Below are 19290 nucleotides of genomic sequence, written 5' to 3' on the forward strand. Positions count from 1 at the left end.
GCAAAGCAGGCAGGCCCAGAGCCTCTTGGAGGAGATAGCACAGCCCCTGAGCCCCCACCACCCCCATGCTCTGATTTTAGAGCATTAATAGGTTGTTTTTAATTCACAGCAAAATAACTATCTTACAGTTGGGAAAATTGAGCCAGAGCAGAAAACAGCTCTGTGCAAAGTCACACGGAGTTTACGGTTATGTCAGGCTCAGTGCTGTCGCCCTTTCCTCAGACTTTGTCTCTGTGGGCCTCTGTATGAGACCAGGTGGTTCTGGTGGATGATCCCCACCGATTTTGAGATTCTGACTGTGTGATCTTATTAGGTGACATGTTTTCTGCCATCAGAGAGGATCGTTGTAGGGAGACAGAAGGCAGAGGAGCAGGAATGGACCAGCTGAGGCTTGTCTCAGAGCCTTCCCAGCCCACGTTCGCCCCACAACCCCTGCCCCAGAGGGAGTCGAGAATGTGGGAATGTTTCATGCCTCAAGGCATGGGCTTTTTAACTCAGTGATGGAATATATATATATATGTCAGAGAAACTGACAGGGCTTCACAGCTGGAGGGAAAGAAATATGCCCTAGAAGTGAAGGCACAAGGAGGAGACATACAATTAGAGCCCAGGGCAAAGGTCACCTGTAAAGAGGGGCAGCTGGAGCCTTAAATGGTCCCTTCACAGAGCCCCCCTCGGCCGGGCTCTGTCCAGGGCTGTGCTGTTCACCTTCCCTAGGGCCCACGGCCGCCCACCTCTCAGCATCGGCCCCTTGTCTGAGTTACCAAGCAGGACATCCTCAGGCCCCAAGAAGCCTGTCTCAGCCCCGTCCCTTCCTAAAGCAAAAGGAGCTCCCTCACTCGGCCACTCCTTTGCAAGGAGGTGGAGGCTGGCTGGGGGATCTCAGCTGCCCTGGAAGGCCTTCCTTGCACAAGCCTGAGTACTTGGCCAGGTGTGACTAGAAAGAAGGGCCAGACTGGGCTGGCGAGGGCAAGAGAGGGCGAGGATTAGAGTTAAGGATGCTGCTCCATTTCTTTTTGGAAAAATGGATCCCGCTGCCTGAAGGATCAGGCAGCTCCTGGGGTGGGGAGGGAAGATCAAGGGGCTGGACAGGCCCCTGGGGTGAGCAGGGAGGAAAAGCCAGGGGCAGGAAAACCAGCAGAGGGGGGCATCCCTGGTATTGGGAGGGGACCCTCAGACTGGAGAGGGGCAGAGGTAGAGCAGGTTTGAGGGCTGAGGTGGCCCCAGAAGCACAGGCTTTATTTACTGTGCTCCACCCTGGCCACTGGCAGCTTGGAGTCGTATGAAAAGGGCTCTTGGAGGAGGAGAGACCCCTGCACCCCTTCCCTCCTGGCTAGGTTCCAAGGAGAGAGTGAAATCCAAGTGTGCCCTGGCTCATGGCACCTGTAGACACTGCCCCTTGATGCTCCCACTGCATGTGGAATCGCACCCTCCCCACACACAAAATTTCTGCCTTGGAACTGGCTGCCTTGGGTTGCTGCTCCACAGTCAAGAGGCTGCTACACCCCTAGTTAAGACACCTAATTCCTTAACCCACCTTCCCTCTGCCTCCACATCTCCCTCCTCCTGAGGAGATCCCATTCTGAGAACTGCTCATTGTGCTGAGTTCTGGAAGGCACCAGGTGAGGACAGGGGGAGCAGCCAGAGCTGGAGTTCCTCTCCCCTAGGCACAGAAAAAGGGCCCAGGGGTGGTCTCGGGATGGCGGGGCGTGATTCACAAACTTACCTCCTGCCTTTCCTCTGGGGCCCAGCTGGCCTATCACTATTCCCTGTCCGGAAGCAGTGTCCTGGGCCAGGTCAGGGGGAGGGAATGCATGAGGAAACAATACACGGATTTTAAGGGCTGGGATCCAAAGCCCAGCCTATGGGGAGCCAGGTAAGGGTCATGGTTACTGTATCCAGGGGTGGGACTAGTAGGCTGGCCTCCTGGTCACTTCCCTCCTCATCCAGGTCTGTGTGGAGTCCAGAGATAAGCCACCTGGGCAGAAGGCCCCACTCCCATCTTTGGACAGACGAGCATTCTTGGTATCTGGGCCCAGCCCCTGACCCCCAGGGCCCTTATTTGATCTGCCTTCGGGCTCTCATTCTGAGTATGGTCCTGGCTTCTCCTCCTCCCTGGTGACTCACTTGGCTTTGGAATTTCACTCACTGTTTTTTTCTGACGCACATCCTGGGAGCCTGGCCTAAAGCCAGGGAACAGCGCTGTTGCTTCAACCCTACCGGTGATTAATTCTGGCAACCTGAGCTGGAGGCTGTATAGAGGGAAGCAAGGCTGGAGAAGCAAGATGGGAGTTGGGGGTGTTGCTGGGCAGTAAGCCTTTCTTCCTGCTTCTGCTCATTTGCACTCAGGTAGAGATCAAACAACAGAAAAGCTATTAGCTTGTAGTGTCAGACGTACCTGGCTGGCCAGCCACGGCACTAAAGAAGATTGAGCAATTAGACTGGCCACCGTGCTTCTTGGAATCGGTTTCTGGACCTCAGTTTACCCTTTTGTGAGTCTTAAAGGTTGATAGCCCCTAACTTTGAACGCTAAGAACAATGGCCTTATAACTCGGTTGGTGGAGCTCTCACAATGGCTGGGACTCTGTTATCTTCCTGTTTTGACTTTGATGGGAGGGGTGGGTTTTGGCTGGGATTGTGGAGAGGGCTGGGATTCATTTCCAGGTCTGCCATCACCTCTACTTGTCCCCATCAGATGCCTCAGCAGGAAAGGGAGAGGATCACCATGGCCTCTGGGTCTCTGGTGCAATCTTCGGTAGCATACATTGGTCCCCTGGGTTCTGTGTGATATCCTCACTCCTCCAGAAGCTGGTTGCTTTTCCCCTCCCCTCCCCAGACTGTTCTTGATCTCTTATCTTCCACAGCTGCCCAGGGCTCAAGGATTCACAATCCCACTGTGTCCCTTCCGGCTCCTCTCCTGAGAAGTAAAGGGATCTGTGCCAATCAGATCAGCTGACCCCAGGGAGCCTGTACATGGGGCAGGGCTGGGGGACACCCTCAATGTATTTAGGGAACAGAGGTCTCACCCCTTTGTCGAGCCTCAAAGAGTGACTGCAGTGAAAAGAGCCAAGGGCCAGGTCAAGGGGGTTTGGCCTGTCAGCAAAGACGTCACCTAGGGTTCTGGTGGACACCCTTCTCGCTGCTGGGGTAAATCTTGTTTGTAGGGGGTGCTAAAAAACCATGCTTTTGGCACTACTCAGCCACACTGGGGGGACCATGACCATTTGGGAAGATGTGAAGAAGTAAAGGGTGGGGTTAGGAAATAAGTCTGTACCTTGATACCCATACCGATGATTATAATCAGAATATTTTTTTTCAAATTAAAAGCACTGTTAATAAGACAATACATCATGACCAGATAAGTTTAAGAGTTTAGAATCCCAAGTGAGACTGAGTTCAAACCAAAAGAGTTCCACGTACAGGTTTTGGATATCCCATATATTACCTTCTATAGTCATTAATATTTTTAAATGTATAATATATGGTGCATTAAAAATCACACATATCCAAGTTATAATAAGGACCCAAACAACTGTGAACCCCTTACTTGACTTAAAAAGTCTAACCCAACACTGAACGGTTGAAGCCACACGTGTGTGACGCCTCATTCCTACTTTGAATCTCTCCACACGGGGACCCCTATTCTGCATCTGGTGTTTGACATTTCCCTGAAGATTTAAAATATTTCCTATCATGTTGTGTGGACATCCCTAAAGATATACTGTTTGGTTTGCTTGTTTTTAAGCCTTGAGAAATGATATACTGTCTGTGCATCATCTTGTTGGACTTGACTTTTCTCAGCTTTATGTTACTAAGATATGGTCACCCTGATGTGTGTGGCCATGGTGCCTTCATTTTCACACCAGTGTTAATTCCCAGGGCAATGGCATGTTATTCTCCTGTCCAGTTTTTTGCTATTATGAAAACTACTCCTTTGAATATTCTCGTGCTTGTTCACGTTCATATGTTCAAATATTTCTCATTGGGTAGGTACCTAGAAATGGAATTGGTAGGCGATGGGGTACGTGCATGCTCAACTTGACACGATTGCACTGAAGTGTCTTCCCAAGTGGCTAGAACACCTGCAGTGTAGAAGTGTTCCAACCGCTCCTAATTCTCATCTCCACCTGATTTTTCAGATTTAAACTTTGGACTCTCTGTGGGGTGACTAATGGTATCTCAGCAGTAATATTCTGTGTTTCTCTGATTACTAAGAAGGTCCAGTGTGTATCTTCGTTGGTTTTGGTACATTTGTGTTTCTTCTGTGAGGTGCCTGTTCATGTCCTTTGCCCATTTTTTTGACACTGTCATTTTCTTATCATCAGCAATTTGTATGAGTTATTTACATAGTCTGGAACTAACATTTTTCAGTTATATGAAAAATATTATATATTATATATTAACATATATTTTTAAGTATCATGTATTTTAATATACAAAAAACATTTCTAGTTTTTCAGCTATACATGCAACAAATATTTTCTCCAGGAGTGTGGCCTATTATATGACTTTCTTTATGGTGGCTTTTGATGAACATACATTTTAATTATATCGCAGTTTATCAAGTTTTCTTTCATGGGTAGTATATTTTGTCTTAACAAACCCTTCCTTATCCTAAGGTGATAAATATAGTTTTCTATATTTTTCCTCAAACACGTTAAGCTTGTCTTTCCTGTTTAGATCTTTCTCTTGTAATTGATATTTATCAGTTGGGGTTTTTGCTAAGAAAAAAGCCCCAGTACTTTATTTTAAAAATATTTCTTTGGGGCGCTTGGGTGGCTCAGTCAGTTAAGCTTCCGACTTTGGCTCAAGTCATGATCTCACAGTTCATGAGTTCTAGCCCCTTGTCAGGCTCTGTGCTAACAGCTCAAAGCCTGGAGCCTGCTTCAGATTCTGTGTCTCCTTCTCTCTGCCCCTCCCCCACTTGTGCTCTGTTTCTCTCTCTCAAAAACAAATAAATTAATTAACTAAACATTAAAAATATTTCTTTGGATTAACAATAATTAACAAGGGCTCATTAATAAATAGTAATAATTACAGAAAACTTGAAAAATATGAAAAATTGAGATTTTTTGCCACCAATTGATACAGATATCTAAACTACATAATCGGTATATAACACCATTCATAGAGCATTATCCTCTTTTAAAAAAATTTTTTTGTTAATATTTATTCATTTTTTTGAGAGTGAGAGAGACAGAGCATGAGCAGGGGAGGGACAGAGAGAGAGGGAGGCACGGAATCTGAAGCAGGCTCCAGGCTCTGAGCCCTCAGCACAGAGCCTGATGCGGGACATAAACTCACATACCATGAGATCATGACCTGAGCTGAAGTCAGATGCTTAATCGACTGAGCCACCCAGGCGCCCCGTTATCCTTTTTTAAATCTTATTTTTCCTGACTTTATAGGTTCATAGTAGAACATTTAGAAGTAGAAAATAAATAAAGAAAAATGAGTGTGTGTTTCACACTCCTCTGAAATTGTTCAGTGTGCCTCCCAAACACCCAACCTGGTTCTTCAGGAGCAGAGGTCTCCACTGGCAAGATCATGGCCATGACCCTGCCCATGCAGACTCTTCAGGTGCATCATCCTTGGTCAGGAAGAGACTCATGTGCATCCCCTGGAATAAGCATATCAAGAAGGGGCCCCTATGCCCCAACAGAATTCCAAACGGGCCCACTCCAATTCCAAAAAAAAAACCCTGTGAAATGAGTTATTAAATGATAAATAAGTCATGCCTCCACCAAAACCCTTTTTTCCTTGAGGTAGAAAATAAAAAGATAGTTATAATCACTATCACCAACACCAATTGTTTCTCCCCCACATTTTACGTATACTTTACTATCGCCATATTATCAGCCCCAGAGTTTCAGCTCTTTGTAAAGAAAGCTATCTGAACTCTATTTCATTGGGTTGGTATAAAAGTAGTCTACAAATTAGTGCAAACGTGTCTACCTGGTGTCTGTATACCCACCACGGAGGGGGCAGGGAGAGCTAATCAGTCGAACCAATCACCATACTCATTATTGTTTTTCAATGTTTGTTTGTTTGTTTGTTTGTTTGTTTTGAGAGAGAGAGCACAAGCCAATGAGGGGCAGAGAGAGAGGGAGAGAAAGAATTCCAAGCAGGGCTCCGGGCTGTCAGCACAGATCCCCACCCGGGGATGGATCTCACAAACTGTGAGCCAAAATCAAGAGTCGGACACTTAACCGACTGAGCCACCCAGGCACCCTGGTGGTACTCACTATTTCTAAACTGAAGCCAGAAGGTGCCTCGCAATCCACAAGAAAGATGGTGCCTGTACCAATGGACTGGAGTTTGCACAAAATCTAGAGTCTAGTTTGTGAGGTAGTTAGTTCCACCTTGGTACATCAAAAAGACTTGAGAATGAAGGAGAGGCAGGAAGGGGTAACGGACGGCTGGAAAGAAGATACTGGAGCAGAGCCTTGCGCCAACAGGTGGAAAGGCCAGAAGACCGGGGAGAGGTTTCAAAACAGGCATTGCCATCTTGCCCAGGCCCGCCCTGGGCCCGAATGATGGAAACGAAGGTAAGAGCCACGAGCCAGCAGCCTCTGAGTTCTTCCCGCGTATGGGTTAGGTGAAATGCTGAGAGAAAAGAGCTGGGGATCACTGGGAGCAATGGAAGGTTTCTCTCTTTCAGTTCGGCTGCACAAATGCTCAGGCAGGCTCAAGTGATTAGCCTCTCCAACGACGGACATCACCTTCGACTGGGGCCTTTGGAAACCCGGTCGGGAGGCCTGGGGTTGAGAGAGAGTGGGCAGAAGCGTGAGCTGTACCTGAGCACGAAGTGGTCCAGACTTTGGGCTGCCTGGGCTGAGCAGCACAGTGCTGCTGGAGCTGGAGCTCAGCTGACTGGGCTCAGGGCCAAGCTTGGGCCCTAAACTCCTCTGGAGAACCTGGCGCTTTCCTATAAGCACATGCCAGCCAGAGCATGCCTACTGCTCGTTCTGCAGACCCTGGAGAGCAGATGAGAACTGCTTCAGCGGCAGGTAGGAGGAGAGAGGGGCTGCATGGTCGGTACCTACCTTTGGTCCCTTTCCATCCTCGCCTCCCCCCTCCCCACTCCCCCCTGGTGCCCCCCTACCTTACAGGAAGAGCCTGCACCAGCTGCAGCTGTGAATTCCTGGCAGGGACAGTGGCTAATTCGAATGAATCGGGCTGGCAAAAGACTCAGCTCTCAAAACCAGCCTACTTGGAACAATCTCGAAGGACCAGCCCTAGTGAGGAGAGCATCTCAAGGCTCCATGGAAGCAAAGAAGAGGGTGGGGGTGGGGAGGTCACTGCATCTCAGGAGGCTTCCGCTGGAGAATGAGCTCCCCGGTAGGGTAACTCGCCAGACTTGTGGCGCTCTTTCTTTTAGTGAGCTATCCAGTTAAAAGTACGTGTCAGCACAACCAGAGTTAAAAAGATGGTTCACTCGTATCCGTGGTTGAATCAGCTCCGGCCAACAAACATTTATTGTATTAGTTACGGCAGGCACCGTGCCAGGCACTGACAATCAGCTTTTACAATAGGAAATGAGATTGTAACCAAGAAACATATTCTCCCAAGCAGACCTTTTGTGTATACTGCAGTCAAATTCTGAAAAATACATTTCTAAATTTCAGAGGAAAATCAGTAGATGGTTTAAAATGTGAACAATGTTTGGGGGCTTAAATCTCTGCAGATAAGGTATCACACTTGGAAGAAGGAGCAGCTGAGAGCAATTCTGTGTTTTCTTTTGATGACTTATGGCGACAAGGGAAAGTTAAAAATAGGTGACGTGAACCAATGTTATATGTTGTTTGGGGGTCATAGCTAGGGGATGAGATGCACTTAATGTAATCATGCAGAAGCACGAAGTTGTAATTTGGGATTTCTCAAGTATTTGGGGACATCACACAAAGCTGTTAGAAGATTGGATTCCTTGGAATTTGGAGCTCTGATTTTAAATATCCACAGAGTTTGTTTTTTAAAAAAACTTGGTACTGGACATTAGTTCAAACTTTCACTTTGAAGCTAGCTAGGATAACAATCAAAATTGTCCTGATGAAATGATCTGACCCTTCTTTTTTTTAGAATTATTAAGGAATTTGACGATTAAATGAATTCTTATTTCTCTTCACACTGGTAAGATAAATACACAATTTTTTCACTGTTTGTCCTCATAAATATTCTAATGTAACAACTGAGCATTTAAAACCAGAAGGATTTTCATTTACCAGCAAGAATTTTAGCAAAAAAAAAAAAAAAAAAAGGCAAAGCACACGCAAATATAATTTCCTTTTTAAAAGGAAACAAATAGGGAAACAAACATTTTTTAAAAAGGCTTAACCTCAGTTATTTTTAAAAAGTACAAATTAGATAAATTTTTAATCTATCAAATCAGTAAGAATTTTTTAATGATAATACTCAACTCCCTCTGCTTGATGGAAGTGTAAGTTAGTACAATTCTGAAAAACAATCAGATTATATATGTGAGGGCCCACTCAGAACCCCTGAGTTGGTATAAAGATTATTTTAAGGTTATTTTGGGGGGTGGGGAGGAGAGAAAGCACAGGTAGAGGAGGGGCAGAGAGAGAGGAAGAGAGAGAATCCCAAGCAGGCTCCTCTCTACTAGCACAGGGTCCGAGGTGGGGCTCAAACCTATGAACTGTGAGATTGTGACCTGAGCCAAGATCAAAAGTGGGATGCCTAACTGACTGAGCCACCCAGGCACCCCTAAAGATTATTTTAAATAAAGATTATTTAATGCATGAAGACATTTGAGAGGCAACAGTTGAATAAAGAAGGCCTCTCAGGGGCACCTGGGTGGCTCAGTCAGTTGAGCATCTGACTTCAGCTCAGGTCGTGATCTCATGGCTCGAGAGTTCGAGCCCTGTGTCAGGTTCTGTGCTGACAGCTCAGAACCTCAAGCCTCCTTCTGATTCTGTGTCTCCTTCTCTCTCTGCACTTCCGCTCTAGTGTTCTGTCTCTCTCTCTTTCAAAAATAAATAAACGTTAAAAAATTTTTTAATAAAAAAAAAAAGAAGGCTTCTCAGAGCTTCCATTGTCTGACTAAAAGCAGCAGACTCTGGGAAATAAGTCTGCCATAAATTCTTTCTTCAGGGCAGACCTATTCCCAGAATATATCAAATAAAACCTACCAGAAATCTCTTTGCTGGGGGATTTGTATGGCCCTGAAGGAGACAAAGGCAACTCATACCTGACAGACAAACACCATCACAAACTTTCTTATCTCTGAAAGAGATTGTTCTGAAAATCCATTGTCTTTCTTAAAAAAACAAACAACAACAACAACCAAAAAATTTATTCTTCCTGTAGAAGCCTTTTCTCCTCCTTCCCTTTTCCCTAATAAGTTAGGTAGATAAGCCTTTAACTTTAACCACTTAACAAGCCAGCCACTTCATTTGTTGGTTCCCACGTGTACCCCAAAAAACCTTTCCCCCTCTGTTACTCTGCCTTTTGTTGGTTTAATTTGCAGGCTTAGCAACTAAACCTAAAAGGCAGAGGGAAAGTATCTTTCCCCTCTTTTACGTATGTATTAAGAGGCTCAAAAGAACACATATACTTTGATCCAAGAAAACTCTAAGAACAAAATCTAGGGAAATAATCAGAAGTCAGGAAAAGATTTATGTGAAGGATGATCTAGTAAAAGTCCATGTCTCGTGGTTTTTTGGTTTGTAAACACCCATCTTCTCTCTGTGTTCTCATAACAGTGAAAGGGGGCGTTGATCTCTCTAGAGTCTCTTTTAGAGGGCCCAAGTGCCATTCCCAAGGGCTCCTAATCACCTCCCAAAGCAAATACCATCATATTGAGAATGAGGTTTTGGGCACTCAATCAGTTAAGCGTCTGACTTCCTCTCAGGTCATGATCTCACTGTTGTGAGTTCAAGCCCTGCATCTGACTCTGTGCTGACAGCTCAGGGCCTGGAACCTGCTTCAGATTCTGTGTCTCCTTCTCTCTCTGCCCCTCCCCCACCTCAAAAATAAATAAACATTAAAAAATTTTTTGAAAAAAAAGACAATGAGGTTTCAACATATGAATGGGGTGGTGGGGGGGGAAACATTCAGTCTAGAGCCCTAAGTGCCCTACAACAGGGGAGGTTTTAAAGAACTGATGATATATTCATAAGATTAAATGTTTATTGCATACACACACACACACACACACACACACACACACCCCACAGGATGCCTGGTTGTTTATCGGTGTGATCTCAACTAATAAAGAAAAAATCATACATGAGAAAAAGCATGGAAAGAGATATCACCAAATGTAAACTAGTTATTTCTTCATGTTGAAATGAAGGGCCTTCAATTTTTCTTTCTGTATATTTTAGTATTTTCCAGATTTAAAAAATAAGTATGTTAATACTTTTTACAGGGGATGGGGGCAGAAGCAAAAAAAAAAAGTAATTATTAACCAAAATAATAAACAAATCAGTTAATGTTGAGGGAGGAAAGGTAGCACAGAAAGAAGGAGACGTTTTGCCAAGTCTTTCTCTTCAGTTGTAAAATGTCACTAAAGCAATAAATGCGGGTAGTTTTTTCATAAGGTACAAACAGTATTTTGTTTTATTGAATCCCATAGGCCAGTGATAAAAGAAAAGGTAATGTAACTCAAGTTGAAACACAAAGTTGCAAGTTGATGTGTTAAATAACTTGGTGCATAAAAGGCTAATAAAATAGGCATACTAACATGGATATAGATCATGACAATAAATAAAGGATATAGGAATTTAGGCAGTGAGTTGCTTATTGCAAATAGCTTTGTAACATGCTTTTCAAAGATAACAAAACATAAAAGGAAGTTAAATAAAAGGTATCTTCCTGGGTGGTTTAGTTGGCTAAGTGTCTGACTCTTGATCTCAGCTTAGGTCTTGCTCTCAGGGTTGTGAATTCACAGAGCTCTCATTGGGCTCTGTGCTGGGCGTGAACCCTACTTCAAAAAACCAAAAATCCAAAAAAAGATGTCTTCCATAATTTCAACATCAGAGTAGCAATTCTTTTCAGTTCTTCTATCTCCATGTTATTGCTTTTTATACATGCTTTGCTTTTTTATCAGTCTTAAAAGATACTAGATTTTTTTTCTTGATTCTAGCCTCATGTTGTATGGTATACGTAATATTTAAAAATTTTTTATTGTACATATTTTCAAGCATACAGAAAAATTGAAAAGAAGTAGTTTAATAAATACTCATTCTCATTACCAAGATTTAACAATTGTTAACATTTTTCATGGGGGTTTTTTGGCCAAAACTTTTCAAAATAACTTGTGGATGTTGGGGAGGAACATCTTCGAGGTCCTTCTAGCTGGACTAAGATCAAATTGACCTGAGACAGATTAACAGGAGAAAATCCTTTTTTTTTTTTTTTTCATATGCTTGGGGAATCCACACCAACACGGAATTTCAAAGACAGGCAGACAGAATGAGGTACTTGTCACCTGAACTTAGGAAAAGGGGCAGGGGTCTGGGACTTCAAAGGGAAGGAATGCAATTCACAGGAAGATGATAAAGAGTAAATGTTTGGTAAACAATGTTGGCTGGGGTGGTGGAGGGGGCGGATCTGGGGGGGAACTCAGGCCACTCAGAAACAACTCACAGGACTTTGATCAAACAGGCCTTCCAAGGTTCCTCCCTGTCTAGAACACTTGGTTCACATCATAATGTAGTTCTCTATGGTGACAGCTCTCTTCCTCCACCTAAATTCTTTTTAGGCAGTTGAGGGGGAGGTAAAGAGATTTTCCTGAATCTGTTGAGTTTTGATTGCTTTTTTCTTTAATTTTTTAATGTTTTTATTTATTATTGAGAGACAGAGAGACACAGAGCATGAGCAGGGGAGAGGCCGAGAGATGGAGAGACCCAGAATCTGAAGCAGGCTCCAGGCTCTGAGCTGTCAGCACAGAGCCCGACGCGGGGCTCGAACTCACAAACTGTGAGATCATGACCTGAGCCAAAGTTGGATGCCTAACTGACTGAGCCACCCAGGCGCCCCTGGTTTTGATTGCTTTTAACTCAAAATCATCTTCATGCTAAAGTGGCCCATCTTAGGGTAGCTGTCCTTGGCCCCTACATAGACATTATGACACTTACTCTGAAATACTTTAACATGCATTCTGCTACATAAATAACCACAAAACCATCATCACCTTGAAGTAAATTAACAAAAATTCTCTCATATCATGTACTACCCAGTTGGTACTCACAGTTCCTGAATTGTCTCCAAATATATTTTACAGCTTTTTTTTTTTTAATCCATACCTTTTTAACAGTTGCCTAATATTATCACCAATGGATACACCATGATGGAATTAACCAGTTCTTCTGGAGTTAACGCATAACTGTCAAGGAGCTTCTTTCTTTGCAAATTTGTTCTTTCAACAAGTGTTTCTTGAGTGCCGGAATTATGGGGTAAAAGTCATTTTTCTGCCTTTGAGTAGCATGTTGTCGGTGCAAAAGGAGCCTTTATTTCTTCACTGGAACATTTCTAAATTAGCAGAAACAGGAGAAACTGAATCAAATAGTGAGAACTTGCATCTTGATATGTATTTTTTCTTTAAAAAAAAAAAAGTGTTCTACTGATAATGCCGTATCAACAGAAACAATGCTTCTGACATTTACCCCAACTGAAAATGACACTATTCCTTCTTGGGATTTCTCCCTCCCCCCACCCCATTATTTTTCTTTTTAGTATTTCATTGAGTAGAAAATGATATTGCCTGTTCTTTATTCCTTAATGAAGCAAAATGGATTTTTCTTCTCAAATCCCCCCACTGCCTCTACTTGGCTGTGCTTTCAGGGTCTTTTCCTTTTGTCCTTTTGTCGTGGCTTTCCCACCTCCCAGGCATCCTTGCCCCTGGAGAGAGGAGACCTTGCCCTGGGAGACCCGTTGGGTGGTCCGCAGTCCTCTGCCTGCCACGGTCTCTGTCTCAGCCTGCAGAAAGTGTCTTACTGCCTCCACACTCCCACTCCAGGAGCCCCTTGGGGTAATGGGGGTGGGGGGCAGGACTTGTCCTGTCCCAGGGAATGGGAAGAGAGATCAGAGGAAGGAAAGGGGCCACCCAGCTGGAAGGATACTTTGGATTCAAGCCTTCTCAAGCTGGCTCCGCCATTTTCTCCCAACCCCCACTTTGCTGTGTTCTCAGAGCATCCCACGTACCCTGTGTGAGGGATGGGCTTTGCCTGACCCTGCCTCTGTTCCTTTTCAGGGCTGTGTCCCTGCCTAGAATGTGCTACCCATTCTCTCCTCCATCCCCAGTTTTGCCACCCCTCAAAGCCAAAAACTCAAGCTTTAAAATTTCCTTTCACTTTGGCACTTGGCTCACACCTCAGCCACCTCGGCTGCCACAGCCTCTCTCTGTCCCTCCCCCTCCTCACCAAGGCCATCTACCAGCTCTCCCAGGGGAGTGGCCTCCCCACTTCCTTCGCTGCTTCCCAACTCTAGGGGGAGTCACCTGATCACTCAGGCGGGCGTGCACGACCACTCGGCATCCTGAGGGGAGCCATTGGCTGACTGGATTGCAAGGGGTGTGGGCACAGGCCCAGCTGCACAGTACAAAGCCAGGATTCTTTCCCGGCAGTCCTGAGGGGATGCAACACCAGCATCTCGCCAGCTGGCTAGGGAAGTCCCGTTGGTGTCCATTCTGCCTGTCAAAGGCAGACACGTGTGGGGCACGTGGGAGACCAGGCGGACAGCAGCTCCCTGGGGTGGGGGCTGACGTGAGTGTGGAGGAGGGGGGCAGTTCTGCTTTGCATTTCTGAATGTGATGCATCAGTGGGACAACTGTTTGCAGATATGGGCCGGACCCTCAGGAGAGAGGAGGTGCCAGACAGGCAGGTTTGGGGATCCGCAGCGTGGTCAGAGCTTTAGACCATGGAACTGGGCCTCTGCTTCTAGGAAGACAAAAAGAGGTGCAAGGGGGAAAACGGTGGTGCAGGAGATACCCCCATTGAAGAGGGGCAAATGGGGCACTTAGCGAGTTAATCACTTCTGTTGTCATTTTCTCCACAGGCCCTCAAAGTGCAGGGGACGCCAAGCGGTACCTATTTGTGCACAGTGCCCGGGCCAGATGGCTCCCCGCAGCCCTTTCTCTCCCCCTGCTGGTCATGTGATTCACTTAGTAACAATTCCCTATGGAGGGGCTTGATGACCAATTACAACTCTACCGGGTGCGCTTCACAGGCCAGGACTCTTCCTGGCCTGGTAGATTCTGGGCCTGCAGGGAGCCTAAATTTTTCCCTGACCACTGTTGCAGTGACTAAGGTATTATCTTTTAGCAGGGCCTCAGGGGGACGCAAATCAGAGCTGTGAACTGGGGAAGCATCCCCATGGGGCTGCACTATTACAGGTGGACTCTCTGAGCCTAGAGTTTTCTGCAGCTTGATGCCGTGGTGAGATCCTTGGGCCACTTGAGTCTCAGCTCCAGAGCTGTGGGCACCAGCTTGTCTGGTTTTCTCACCCGTAACACTAAAAAAGCACAAAGAGCAAGCAGGCCACCCTGCACCCCGCAACTTGCCTCTGCCTTGTGACTGTGCTTAATATAGGTCAAATGAAAACAGCTCCCAAAATAGACCTTCTCTGAGAAGCAGCTGCGCTTGTGAAATGCTCCACAGAAAGGGAAAAGGTGTGGGTGACAGGGGAGTGTAGTTCTCCTCAGGTGTTATGTAACCTGGACCTGAAAATTGGGGCCAAATATCTGTGGAGAAAAATCGAGTGTGCCCCTGCCCCCGCCCTGCCCCACCCCACCCCACCCCATCCCCCAGGCTCAGGAAGCAGCCCAACCCTTACATACATCAGCAAGCTCGCAAGGAGCTGGTTCTGTCCTGGGCAGCAAGGTCACCCCTCAAAGCATCACTCTGGGGAGCTGTCATGCACACCAAAGTGATCACATGACTCCCATCAGAGCTGGCTGGAGGCCCCAGAGTGAGGAAGTGACTCGCCAGGCAAAGCTGGTGCATGGGTGGGTTTCATCTGTCCCAAGTGGTGGGCCAGGAGGCTGCGGAGAGCAGGACAAGCCTGTCTTTGTTTAGGAATAGAAGCTAAGAAAGAGGAGAAAAACTGCCGTGTCGCCCCTCCTTCCGCAGGTGCAGCCTCTCTAACCCTGCCCCCCACCCCTGGCTTCCCCTCCCCCACTGTCCTCCCCCGAGCCACCAGTGTGGCCCAGTACTCGCCATGGGTCTCTTCCTTTGCTTTTCTGTCTTTGCCTCAGTAGAGAGGAGGCAGTTCTATGATGAAAAGAGTGGTGCCTCCACCATTATTCACTTTCTATTCACTCAGGGATAATTTAGTAAGGGCTGCCTATGAAGGGAGGCGACAGAGGATCAAGACTTCCCTGAAGAAGTGACTTGAAAAGAGACAGGAAGCTGAGAAGGGGGCTAGCCAGGCAGGGGGAAGAAGTCAAGGGTGTTGAGGAAGCACCTGACAGAGCAAACAAGACACACGTGCAAAGGCCCAGAGGCAATAGGGTGAGCATTTCTCCAGGAGACAGTACAGCTATTGCAGTGACTGGGTACAGTCAGAAGCTGGAGTGTGGTGCAGGGTCACAAAGGCCTGGGCAGAGCCCTCTGGGAGCTGTGGAGCTAGGGTGGCCCTTCAGAGCTTTCCCGGAAGCAGGGCAAGGGGAGGGGGGTCGAGCCTTTACCCCTGTATTAATCATGCCTTTTGATTTGCTGGATTTTCTCATGTTTTAACATCTGGCTGATCCTAGAGAGCCCTTCCCACAGCTAGCTAACTCCTAGAGATAGAAAACGACCTTCCTGCGAGCATCACTTCCATATGCAAACCAACCAATCCAGAGCTCACACCCGCAACCACCTCCTTAATAGGACTCTTAAAGGACTGTTTCCCTCAGGGACATTCTTCCCCTGCCCTAATCGCCTCAGGGTCCAGCACCAGATGACTAGGGACAGCCCTCTGCCCTAGAGTCCAGAAAATTATTCAAAGAGCCAATCTTCAATCTGCTTTCATGGCCTTGCACTGCCTTTCCCACGAAGCCATAGTAAAAGTTATCGCCCACATTTCCCCCTATTTCTCCCTTGCTCCCTCTGCCTTCTGATGGAAACTCGCACTTCCCCGTGTGGCCCTGCATGGTGGGTGCACCTTGGCTCCTGTTTCCAGGGGTCTGTGAGTATAAACTTCTTCCTTGAAGACAGTTCTCTGCATGTCTCTGTGTCTGACCATATCTCAACAACCTTTACGGAAAGATAAGGCAAGAAGGTGGATTCCGCTGGAGTTCTGTCGGCAAGCGTTGTAGTTTTATAAGACAGGAGACTGTAGAAGACAGTCAGCAGGAATTCTAAGTGGTCAGGGAACGAAGCGGCGGTCAGCGTACGGCCTCAGGAAGAAGGCACACCGAGAACAGCGTGCCCTGGAGCAGGAACAGGACCCTTAGCCGTCAGCTGTAATGCCCGTGCCTGCAGGGAGGTGGCGCTCCCAGCTCCTCCGTGTCTGTACTCTACTTTCCCAAGCCGCGGGTTGCTCCGCCTTGTCTCATGACCGCAGGTTATGAGGTCTGTTAGAAAAGGGTTGTGTTTCTTCCTTAAAAGGAATTTTAGAGCAAAAGGGGCTTGAGAAATCATATCATTTTACACATTAGATAAATACAAGTGAGCTTGAGATGTCAGCTCACATGAAGGACAGGTGGCTATTTATGGAGATTCTTTTCTCTCTCCTCTGGCATCTTCTACCCATCTATTCTCTCTCTCCGATCTACTTATTGAGTGTAGCTTCTGGATTTATGACAGCAAGACATTCACTTCAGGACATTTTCAAAGAAAGAAAAGGATTAGGATGCACACACAAAAACAAAACTCGCATGCTTGCCCCCCAGAAATAGCCATGCCTCTCTTTACACACTCAGAATCCAAAAGCAACCCTTGTAAATATTTTGACTTTTTTCATCGAGGCTTTTTACTTCATCTTAAGGCCATAACCTATATACGGTTTTTGGAATGTTTCCCTTTTTTTCTTTTTATGACATTCATTCCATTAAATATATCAAATACATATAAAAGCAAAAACTATCTAAAAATCAGCCATAATGTAATCTTACACCCCAGGTATCCCACTAAATAAAATTTACGTAAAAATGGGCATCAGATTTTAGATAGTGCTTTGGAACTTGCCTGTGTGTTGCTTAACTTTATGTTGTTCTATGGAAGTCTCTGTGCCCCCTTGGATCCACTGTTTCTCTGTCCTGTGGTCTGTCCCGGAGGCGGCCGACTATAAAGCAGCCTTGCCCTCTGGCTTCCAGGTGGGTCTGGTGAGAGGAAGGAAGCCTTGCAGGAAGATGAGACGATGGGAGCAAAGTGAGAGCAGGTATTTTTCTCAGGCAGCCTCTCTGTGGGTCACCTTGGGCTGCCTCCAGCCCCCTGTTAAAGGTCACAGCTCCTCTCCTTGCAGACTTTTCTACAGGATCTTCCTTCTGGATTCCTTTAATAGCTTCCTCCCCCAGAGCCAGGACTAGGATAGGGTGAGGCCGGTGCCTCTGGCACAAACATGTGAGGAGGCACTCACTGTCTCTTGCACGACCCTGAGGGGGAATGTGTCCTCGAATCCTGCATCCTAAGCACCTCCCTGAGCTTGCTCTAGTCCTCACCCTCCCCTCTCCAAAGTCCTTGAGGTCTAGTTTGCTGTTCCTAGGCCCTGTACTTCACCACCCACCCCTTAGGATTCCCTGGTATCCTGCCCTCACCTTTGTAAGTAGCCCCTTTATTAATCCCCCCTTGATTCATCCCAAATAATTTGAGTGTGCCTTCAAGTTCCTCCTGGGACCCTACTATATATAAGTGTGTGTATCTTTCCATAGCACTTGCTATTTTTTACATTATTTTTAATGGTTTATTTTCTACATGAAAGACAATCAGTTAAAAAAAAATCTCATGCCCTCCTTTTAAACTTACTTATATGGTTTCCAAACTATTGCTAAGACAAATAATGCTGCATTTCCTTCAGTAAATTCCTGGTGGAATTTCTGGGTTAAGGCTTTTGGTATTTATTATGCATCAAAATGTACCTAGTTTCGACTTTGCGATCTTTGTTGCCAGTGAGCAGGAGCATTGTTTCAGTCATGTTTTTAATTTATTTTTTTATTATGATTTTTTCAAATGTTTATTTATTTTTGAGAGAGAGACAGAGTATGAGCGGGAGAGGAGCAGAGGGCGAGGGAGACACAGGATCTGAGGCAGGCTTCAGGCTCTGAGCTGTCATCACAGAGCTGGACGTAGGCCTCAAACTCATGAACCATGAGATCATAACCTGGGCGTAAGTTGGACGTTTAACTGACTGAGCCACCCAGGAGCCCCAGTCATGGTTTGGTTTTTTTTTTTTTTTTAATTGTTTGTGACCTTTACTCATTTTTCAGGGCAGTAGTACTTTATTCATATTGATTTATAATGACTCTTTATACATCGAGTATTAATCTTTTGTCATTTGTTGTAAATATTATCCCCTACTTTGTTGCTTGATTTTTATCTTGTTTATTTAATAATTTTACACTTGTAAATGGGCCTTCAGAACTTTCAGAGTTTTCTCTCTTAACAGACGTCCATTTCTTGCTTTTGGCTTTATTCTTTGCTTTAAATCATAACAAGGCCTTTCTCTCCCCAATATCATATAAATATTTTATATTATTTTTTCCTCATTCTTTTATAGTTTCATATTTCATGTTTAATGACTTGAACTGTCTGGAATTAATTTTTCTTCTGAATAGCCCATTATCCTAGCCTCTGTACTTCCCTAATTTAAATCTCAACTTCATTATGTATTAAATATTTACCCATACTTAGATTTGCTCCTAGGTTTTCATGTCTGTCTCATGGAGCTGTTTATTCTTGTAACAGAACCATAATGTTTTAGTTATCCTAGCTTTACAGGAAAAAAATAAATAAGACATTCTCTGTCCCTTCCACACCCCATTAACATTTGTTTCAAAAAATTTCTTGACAATTCTGCTGTATTGATTTCTTCCAAAAGAAATTTAGGCCTATTTTCTAAACTTGCACTAAACACTCACAAATTTTTATTGGAATTACTTTATATCTATAAATTCACTTGAAGATAATTGATATTTTTTAAATCTTTTTTTAAGTTTATTTATTTATTTGGGGAGAGAGAGCAGGCGAGGGGCAGAGAGAGAAGGAGAGAGAATCCCAAGCAGGCTACGCACCAGCAGCACTGAGCCCCACCTAGGGCTCAAACTCATGAACCGTGAGATCATGACTGACCTGAGCTGAAACCAAGAGTCAGATGCTTAACCGACTGAGCCACCAGCCTCCCCAGTAATGG

At 45.5% G+C, this 19290-nt stretch overlaps 1 protein-coding gene and 1 long non-coding RNA gene across 2 annotated transcripts in view; both read right to left on the bottom strand.

The window, feature by feature from the left end:
* The window catches only part of RHOBTB2 (Rho related BTB domain containing 2), a 28529-nt gene extending 26659 nt beyond the window's left edge, over positions 1 to 1870 (bottom strand). Inside the window, exon 1 of the mRNA XM_053216423.1 lies at positions 1727 to 1870. The gene's annotated coding sequence lies outside the window, so the exon portion shown is untranslated. The remainder of the gene's footprint in view (positions 1 to 1726) is intronic.
* Positions 1871 to 11816: 9946 nt separating this feature from the next.
* On the bottom strand, positions 11817 to 18960 carry LOC128314378 (uncharacterized). The gene is made up of 4 exons (XR_008295960.1): positions 16183 to 18960; positions 14798 to 15001; positions 13460 to 13898; positions 11817 to 12492 (listed from the first exon to the last, which is right to left on the bottom strand). It is a non-coding gene; the product is annotated as an uncharacterized LOC128314378 (long non-coding RNA).
* Positions 18961 to 19290: the final 330 nt, after the last annotated feature.

The sequence above is a fragment of the Acinonyx jubatus genome, chromosome B1, assembly GCF_027475565.1.
Source record: "Acinonyx jubatus isolate Ajub_Pintada_27869175 chromosome B1, VMU_Ajub_asm_v1.0, whole genome shotgun sequence".
Lineage (NCBI taxonomy): Eukaryota > Metazoa > Chordata > Mammalia > Carnivora > Felidae > Acinonyx > Acinonyx jubatus.